We start from the raw sequence: 9,555 nt of genomic DNA on the forward strand, positions 1-9,555 counted from the left end.
CTGCAGGATACACATAAATAATCCAGCCTGGAGAAAGGTCGTCTCTGGGGCTAGAGCCAGGGTTAGCAGCAACAGCTTGCAAAACGATTGCTCTGAAAACCTTCCACAAGTCTGGCTAAGTACCACAGGGAGAGTGGTGCTGAAAGCAGATAAGGCTTAACTCCTCTGCAGCGGGGGCCAACCTTGAACCCTATTGTTGCTGGAGACTTTACTAGGTATCACACTGCACTCCCCGCGGCACGCGAAACCATGGAGCAGGCAAGAGTGCTCATTGAGGGGCAGGAAACGCAGGCCACCAGGCACTGCAGGAGGTCACAAGACCACAGGGCAGCAGGCAGGAATCAATAGCACTGAGCAGAGTCCGGGGAGGATCAGTGACCCCTAGACTGTGTGACAGTTCAGCAAACTTGATGAACAGCCCACGTGGGGTTCGCCAGGGCTGTACAGAGAGTCACAGACACCAATTTTTAGGGAATCAGAAGAAGGACACAGAACTGCACAGTGAAATAGAGCTGTCAAAGACGAATTTCCTGAGCAGGGATGTCTGGCAAAAGCAGACCATTTGGTCACTTCTGCATGATTTGAGGGCCCCAGGAAAGCATTCTTCCTGGTGCCTCCAAGGACTGAAATGACTGCTATCTATTCTCTGGGTCAAATTGTTTTCCCTCTCTCTGTTATACTATTTTTAACTGTTTTATTATGAGAAGTTTCAAACATACACAAAAGCAGAGAGAATAATATAATAAAACCCCACCAACCCACATGCTACTGGATTAGTACCCGCCCCCACAAGGCCTACACATAATAATAGGATTTTATATAAGTAAGTATATAAAATAAGTACTTACAAGTAAGGACTTCTGTTTGAATCTCTAGAAGGACTTCTTTTTTAAAACATACCACACTATTATCACACCAGAAATAAACTGAACAATAGTCCCTCAACATCATCAAAAATCCAATTAGTGTTCAAATTTCCTGGAGTGTCTTAAAAGACTTCTTTATAGTTTGGGGTTTTTTTTCTATGTAGAACTTAAACAAGGACCACCCATTACAGATGGTTGATATGTCTCTTACGTCACTTTACTTGTGTACGTTTCCCTCTTTCCCTCCATTTTTCTTTGCAATGTATTCATCAAAAAAGCTGTAAAGTTTCTCAGGTTTGGGGTTTTGCTGATTGTATCCGCGTGGTGTCATGGAATGTATTCCACTGTCCCCTGTATTTCCTGGTAATTAAGTCTAGATATTTGATCAAGTTCAGGTTCCATCTCTTGGCAACAATACTTCATACGTGGTATTGTGTACTTCCATCAAGAGACACAAAATATCAGATTGCCTCTCATGTTGTGATGTTAGCTGCCATTGATGATTATTGGCTGGATCCATTACTTCATTCAGGATCACAGAATCATATTTTTGTTCTATTATTTCTCTTTCACCTAAGAGGTGGAAGACACAGGATAAACGTACCTCTGAGAAACCAAATATTCTTGACTCTTTTCCTCTATTTACTAGTTTCTTAAGTCCCCAGTGAGACTTCCCTGGTGGTCCAGTGGTTAGGACTTGGCACTTTCACTGCAGGGGGCCCAGGTTCGATCCCTGGTCAGGGAACTGAGATCTCGCAAGGCATATGAGGCAGCCCCCCCAAAAAATTAAGTCACCAGTTGGTTCATGAGCACCCCTGAAAGAATCTTTTATTAGTATTACTATGATTTCATTGATTTATACATGTTTGGTATATTCCAATCCATTGCCACTATTATTCTTATCAATACTCAAGTTGCCCTGTCTTTCACCAGCAGTAGCCTCTTCAAGTCACCTCGAAGTTCCTTTTGATAACTTACTTACTTACTTGTTCATCTTTTATATTTTTTGCCCAGACCTGGAATCAGCCATCTATCTAAGAAATGCTAGTTCTCAGATGTGAAATGTGATACTGGAGACCACAACCTGCCCACAAAAGCACTCGTTAATAATGAGTTGGTCATTATTTCTAGGTCTAGGGCTGAACCAGGGTATACATTTTTTTTTAAAGAGAAATTACTTCATGAGCTCATACCAAGGTTACCAATTAAAATTTAGGATTCCAGGGTTTTTACTTAATCCCTATGATTTTACATTTGTACACCTTTTTCTTACACTGAGATTAGTTCCTAATGACATTAACAAAATCAATGTGATTGTGCTACCTGATAATATGTCTTTAATAAGTTTAGACTAGCAACATCAATATTATTCCTAACAATATGATTACTAAAACCCGTTCAAGATTTTTTAACGGTTTTGTTGTTTTGTTTTTAGGGTATAATTCTCTAGGGATGTATAGACAAATCAGAGTTTAAAGCCATTTGAAATCATTCTCCTCAGTGTGGTTATGCCATCAATTTGATACCTGGTTGGGTTCATTCATTCATTTTGGTTTTCTTTTTTCTTTTAGGAATTGCTTATTAAATTTAATTTTGTTTTATAATTTGATAAAACACTCAGTTGGTTTCTAAATTGCAGCTACAAAGCAAAGTATATTCAGAGAAGTCTACCTTCTCTATCTTCTCCATTCTCTTTCTTCTTTCCCACTTCAGTGATTTTTGTTAGGTTTGGGATTATTATATATATATATGTATCTTTATTATATGTAAATACATATGTATGGATATATATACATGTATATATATATATGCATTCTTATCCCTCCTTTTTCAATTATAAGGTAGTATATTATATACAGGGGTTTTTTTAATCTTACTTTTTTCACTTAATAAAATATCTTAAAGATTAATTTATAACAGCATATAAAAACATTTCTCATTTCTTTTTATAGCTGTCTAGTACTCCATTGCATACATGTATCAGAGTTTTCAACTAGTTCTGCCTGTATTGATAAATATTTGAGTTGTTTCCAATCTTTTGCTATTGCAAATAATGTTCCAATGACTAATCTCATGAATGTATCCTTTTCTTTCTTCTTTCTTTCTTTCTTTCTTTTTTCTTTTGTTATTATTGCTGCTATACCTTTTCTAGGATACTAATAGTTCTCAGAGAGATATGCTTATTAGTGATTCTCACTTCTGGGTGAATTGGATTATCTTATCAGATCACTTAGCTCTGAATATGCGTTTGGCTATTTGTTAAAATAATCCATCACTTATTTTCTGCCCAGATGGGTTTGAGGAGAATGAGAGTACTTGGCACAGAAAAGGAGGTTCAGCTTTGAATTTGGGGAAGGAGGGCCCCCAAAGGAGATGTGAGGGTATATAACTAGCTAGTTTGTAATTTTGCCTGATCAGCATATTAACAGAGACAGAAATGCTTACATGCAAATCGAATATAATTCACTTGAGGTTACTTTTCTTTGAAATGCACAAATCAAGCATATGTTTCCTTTGGTGACCATTTAGTATAGTATGAGTTGCTATATTACAATCATAGAGACATACTGGTAAGTATTATAGCTAAGACTATGGTGTGCATTTCCCCTCAACAGCTGCTGACAAAAACCACAGCAGCCTTCCTGAAATACATCCTTCCCTTTACTAAAGAATCATGGCTCACCTACAGTTGCATGGCGAGTGTGGCAGAGTAATTGGAATTTAGAGGTGCCGTTTGAAAGCCACGCCCCAAATTCCTGAAAAGAGCCACTAAGACAAAAGAATTTTAAAAGGAACCTGCTTATTTTTGTGAATGAATGACAGAGAAGGAGAGAGAGGTTTGCAAAGCGATTGGAAAATAACTGTAGCTAGAATTACTTTTTTTTTCTTTCCAAACTTTAGGTTTGAGGCTTAATCACATCTCTACTAAAAGACCAGATACGGGAGGCCCACTTACCCCTCCTGATCTCTGCATGAGGTTGGAGTGGCTTTGGGAATGTAGCAGGACTGAATTTCATCCCAGGAAAAACTGTAGGGTGACAGATAACGAGAAAGAGAGAGAGTGTACGAGGGCAAGTCAGTATAGAAACGAGAAAGCAGAACTTCCCTGGTGGAGCAGTGGTCAAGAATCCGCCTGCCAGTGCAGGGGACACGGGTTCAAGCCCTGGTCCGGGGAGATCCCACATGCCGTGGAGCAACTAAACCTGTGTGCCACAACTACTGAGCCTGCGCTCTAGAGCCCACGAGCCACAACTACTGAACCTGCTTGCACAACTACTGAAGCCCACGCACCTAGAGCCTGTGCCCCACAACAACAGAAGCCACCGCAATGAGAAGCCTGCGTACTGCAACTAAGAGTAGCCCCCACTCGCCACAACTAGAGAAAGCCCGCATGCAGCAACGAAGACCCAAAGCAGCCAAAAATAAATAAATTAGTTAATTAATAAAAAAAAAGAAAAAAGAAATGAGAAAGCAGTGAAAGATTTTAAGTGACAAATATCACAGTGCAACTTTAACTTTTGAAAGGGAATAAGCAAGGAAACCGGATCCCTGACCAATGTCCACCAACTGCTGAGTGCCAGCCTGGTTTCTGGGCCTCTGTTTGTTTCCTGTCAGATGGAAGCTTCTGTTTACCTTCCAAGACTGACCCGAGCATGAGGCTTGTCCCTAATTTCCACTAACTGATGGACACTCCAAACATTAGCCTTCTCTGGCATGGCTGGGTGTAAATCCTACTGGATAGTTCCGCTGTGCCGTTGTCATGGCAACCTTTGCCTTATAAACCTGGGCACTCAGGGGAGGGGACCATTACATCTGGAAGGTGGAGCATATTTAACCAGACAAGTGAGGCATGAGCCCAGCTTCCCAGACTGGTCCTACTGGTAGGGGAGGGATGAAGGGGAGGGATGGGGGTGAGAGGGAGGGAACAGGCCCTGGCATCCTCCTGCAGGGAGATGGACACGTGTGGGTGTCCCGTCTACAACAAATCCACTTCCAAGCACTACCAAGGCCCTCCACCACCTGCCCCGTGAAATCCAAATGCCTCAGCTCACCCTTGGATGCCCTCCATCAAAACCCCCATCCTCTTTCACTATGGCCCTTTCTCTTTAGTCCCTCGGAAAATCTCTTGCTTCAGCCAAACCTATCTGGTCATTGGCCCCAAACTTTGCTTGCCAGTTGCTATAGCCAAACTTGGGTCTTCATTCAACCTAAGCTAACTTCTCAGCCTCTATCCTTCTCCTCCTAAACAGAGAGAATAAGGCACTCCCTTCAGGAAGCCTAATCCTTCAGGACATCTCACAGGTCTCGCTCCATGGGGACTGTGGTTGCACCTGGCTTGTAACCGTGTGTTTTCACAGACACCCCATACGCCTTCTGCACCTGCCCAGGCAGGACCCGGAGTAGTGAACCAAATCTGAGTTTCTGAGATGCAGGTGTGCCATGAGGAGAATGCATCAGCCTTCTGGATGTGTATCTTTAACAATATATTCAAGGACAAATATTTATCACTTTTGAATTAGCCCCAATTTTTTAGAATGCTCATTTCAATGTTTCTCTCCATTGGCACAGAGAGTCAAGATGCTTGTCTGACTCCCTGGCTGCTTGATCCCCCCCTTGCTTGCACGGCTGCCTCCTTATTCAGGATGTGGTACAAACATCACCTCCTCCCAGACGCCTTCTCTCGCCTTCCAATCTAAGGAAGCCTCTCCGTCTTTCTAGCTGGCCTCTCCCTGGTTTTTTTTTTTCTCATCATAACACTAGTGATTTCTTGTGTACTCTTGCATGATTTCTTTATTGTCTCTGTTCCCTCACTGGAAGGTAAGACCCAGAAGAGAAAGGAGCTTGTCTGTGCTGCTTTCAACTTGCCCCTGGAATGGTGGCTGGTATATATTGCATCATCGTTAAGTATTTGCTGACAAATCAGTGAATTCACGTTCTAAGAAAGCAGTTGTGATTTTTCTTTAATTATTCCACCCATTCATTTACAAATAAAGGAACTACTTGATATCATGGGAAGTTCTTTCGTTTTCTTTGTTAAGGTTCTGCTCTTTTGTTATTGCTAAAACCATAAAGACCAAGGCAGCAGCATTCCCAGAGCTCTTGCACCCAGGCTTTCTCCCCTCTCTCCTTCCAGACCACCCCTTGTACAGAGAGTGCTTAATTAATGAACTTGTCAGATGCAAAATGCAGGCAACTTAAACATTTTTAATAGCTTTGTGGGGTTTTGTGGAGGGGTCGAGGGATCGTTACAAGCTTGGCACCATGCATTTTTTATTCGATCCCTCCAGTGATCCTGTACTTTCCCACAGGACAGAAAATGGAACAGGGGTTCAGGGCATAGGAGTAGGAGGTAACCAGACCTGCACTCAAACCCGTGTCTTTTGATTTCACATCAACCGTTTATTCCTCGGATCTTCTAACACCAATTTCCAAGAGGCAGTGTCACATCATGGAAGGACCCAGAAATCCCTCCTCACTCACAGCTGGGCTGGCCTTTTGCTGGACACGTGATCTTCAGCAACGTCTCCGTCTGTAAAGTTGGTGTCTCTGTCAGCTCAGGCTCTATAACAGAGTACTATAAACTGGTGGCTTATAAACAACAGAAACTTATTTCTCATGGTTCTGGAGACTGGACTTCTGAGATCAGGGTGCCTGAATGGTCAGATTCTGGTGAGAACCCTCTTTCCAGGGTGCAGACTGCTGACTTCACTTGTGTCCTCATGTGGCAGAGAGCAGAGAGGGAATCCAGCTCCCAGGACTCCTGTAAGGGCACTAATCCCATACGTGAGAGCTCCACCCTCATGACCCCGTCTAGTCCTAATCACCTCCCCAGAGGCCCCATCTCCTGATACCATCACAGTGGGGGAGGGGGGAGGGCTTCAACATATCACTCTGAGAGAGATACAAACATTCAGTCCATAACAGTTGTGGTAGCAAAAAACATACCCTCCCTGCCAACTTCTTATGAGGGCTGCAATGCACAGATGGGCTGATGTACGTCCAAGTACAACGTTACAAGTAAAGAATGGATTCCAGTGGGTTCATGTCCTGACTGCCTGCCACTGTACCCTGTTTGCTTCAAGTCCATTACCAAATCTGCTAAAGAAAGAGAGGAGTCACAGGTGGGAAACTCAATGAAGTCTCAGGTTTGGTGATGTGAGATTGTGAGGTGGGGGTGAGTATTGAGGAAACCTCTTCTGGAAGAATAAGAAGTAGGTAGCAACTAGCGGTCAGGCAATGCTGCTGAGGGATGTAAAATCAGTTTGACTTCTCTTGGCAAGTCCTAGGGACACATCTCACAGTGAGAACAGGAGTTAAAGATGGCGTGCTCCAACTGGCACATTTCAGTAGATTTAACACAACAGACCCAAAGGAAACAAACCATCCCCAAAAGGGCCTGAGCTCCTAGCTTCCCACCCCGGTGACTGACAGTTAATACTCCACCTGGCAAACCGCTGGAGGACACTCAGCTCCTCCATCCTGTCTCTGGCTGAGGATTCAGATCTAACAGGTCAAATGAAACGAAATCATCCATTACACATCCCTGATCAAGTTTTCCAGAGAAACTGGTGAGAGAACAAAAACAAATCCCTAGAATAATGTTTTTCACAGAATCCTTTTCAAGCCTGTAACTAAACTAAAACAAAAAAACAACTAAAAGAAAAAGCTAAAAGTTTTTCTCATTTTAGTTGAGTCAGAAGGACTCATGTGATAACCTAGATAAGAGGTTCTTATATTTCTTTTTCTTTTTCCTTACAACACAAGACTCTTAATATCCTATTGTGAAAAGACTTGGACAAATCTATAATTTATGTTATGATTTTTGAGAGATCTCACCTGAAGGAAGTGCCAAGCCTACCTTGAAAATGCTTTCCATTACTAATAGAGAGAACCTTTTTTTTTCTTATTATTTATACAAGGACTACTTTCATTTTCTGCATGTGACACTTTGGGATGAAAAAACTGGTGACTGCATTAATTAAAAACAAAGATGAGATGTCTTACTTTTTTCCCCAGAAACATGTTAGTCAAAGTCTCTGCAACAAACCTCAGTGTGAGCCTACAGCCTGCCAAGCAGGGCCCAGGGCTCTGGTTTTTGTCCTTTGATCTGATACATGGTTAAGTCACTGATTAGAACCATTAATTGGAGAGTAAGATGGGGCAGAGAAACACTAAGCAGCTGAGACAGGCTGAGGTGACAGCTTGAGCTGTCACCCCAGAATCTGAAGAGGAAACTCAGCTCCACCTACCCCTGCTACCCCTGCCTCCTTTCCCCTGCCTCCCCTCCCCCATGCCATCAACTCTCCCAGTCAGATGAGAACAAAGGGTGGGGGCTTCTGCCTCAAACTGCCCTGCAAGAGCTGTCCTCCACTCTGTGTGACCTGGGGGAATGAGCTCAGGTGCCTGGGGGGCAGCATATCTGGAGGTAAATCATGGATCAAGAAATCCCACCTTTTTCTCCCTCAGAAAACCATTGTCAGTGAGCGACAACACTCATGTAGGAGAGATGGACCCGGGCTCTCAGTTGTTCTCAGTGGTATTTGAACAACACATCATCCTTGTAAGGTCTGGATGGGACTTCTGTAGTTTCAAGGAGGAGAAATTGCCCAAGATTCCCTTATCACAGAAAGAAAAGACTTGAGACCTGAACTGGAAAAACAGAAGGGTTTTCCATCTCGAGTCAGTGCTCTTTCTTGCCAATCTGCCTCTTTCAAATGAACAAGTACTCTAAGGCAAAGGAAAGAAATAAAGAAGTACTAGACTTGATCTCTATTGTCAAAGGGCTTCCCATTCCATTTGTGAAAACAGAATGTCATGCAGCTGTGAGTTACCAGCTGTAATATCTCAGTAAGAAGCAGTGAGTTTACTCATTCATTCTAGGAATGGTCAGCTCCTACGTGCTCTCTGGAATGCCCTGTTCAGAGAGGCTCTGCAGCCCTGAGTCAGAAAGACCCATACACGGAGTCCTTCTGTTATTGGTATTGCACCAAAATGGACAGTTTGCAGAACAGTCTGGCAATTCCACAAAAAATGAAAATTAGAATTACTCTATGATCAAGCAATCCCACTTCCAGTTATATACCCCAAAGAACTGAAAGCTGGATCTGGAAGAGATATCTGTAGCACATCATTCACAATAGCCAAGAGGTAGAAGCAGCCCACGTGTCCATCAAAGGATGAATGGATAAACAAAATGTGGCATCTACATACAAAGGAATATTATTTAGGCTTAAAAAGGAAGAAAATTCTGACCTTTGCTACAACATGAATAAACCTAGAGGACTTGCTAAGTAAAATAAGTCAGTCACAAAAGGACAAATATTGTATGAGTCCACTTATATGAGATACTCAGAATACTGAAATTCATAGAGACAGAAAGCAGAATCATGGCTGCCAGGAGACGGGAGGAAGGGAAGGTGGGGAGAGAGTGTTGAATGGGGACAGAGTTTCAGTTTTACAAGATGAAAAGAGTTATGGGGATGGGCGGGGATGTTGAGTACATGTTTGGGATGTACACACTGCTATATTTTTTAAACTAACATTTTGTGAATGAGCATACAAGTGTCAAAAATGGGTTTTCATTTGTAAAATTGGTGACTTTTAAGGAGCATGATGGATATTAGAAATTGTCTTCCACTGGTGAAATTAAAGGTATTCAGGGTGTGCATTCACTAAAACCGTTTAGAGA

At 42.4% G+C, this 9,555-nt stretch overlaps 1 non-coding gene across 1 annotated transcript; it reads left to right on the forward strand.

Annotated features, from left to right (window-relative positions):
• Positions 1 to 1,538: 1,538 nt before the first annotated feature.
• Positions 1,539 to 1,611, forward strand: TRNAE-UUC (transfer RNA glutamic acid (anticodon UUC)). Its single transcript has one exon. It is a non-coding gene; the product is annotated as a tRNA-Glu (tRNA).
• Positions 1,612 to 9,555: the final 7,944 nt, after the last annotated feature.

The sequence above is a fragment of the Balaenoptera ricei genome, chromosome 2 (assembly GCF_028023285.1).
Source record: "Balaenoptera ricei isolate mBalRic1 chromosome 2, mBalRic1.hap2, whole genome shotgun sequence".
NCBI classification, from domain to species: domain Eukaryota; kingdom Metazoa; phylum Chordata; class Mammalia; order Artiodactyla; family Balaenopteridae; genus Balaenoptera; species Balaenoptera ricei.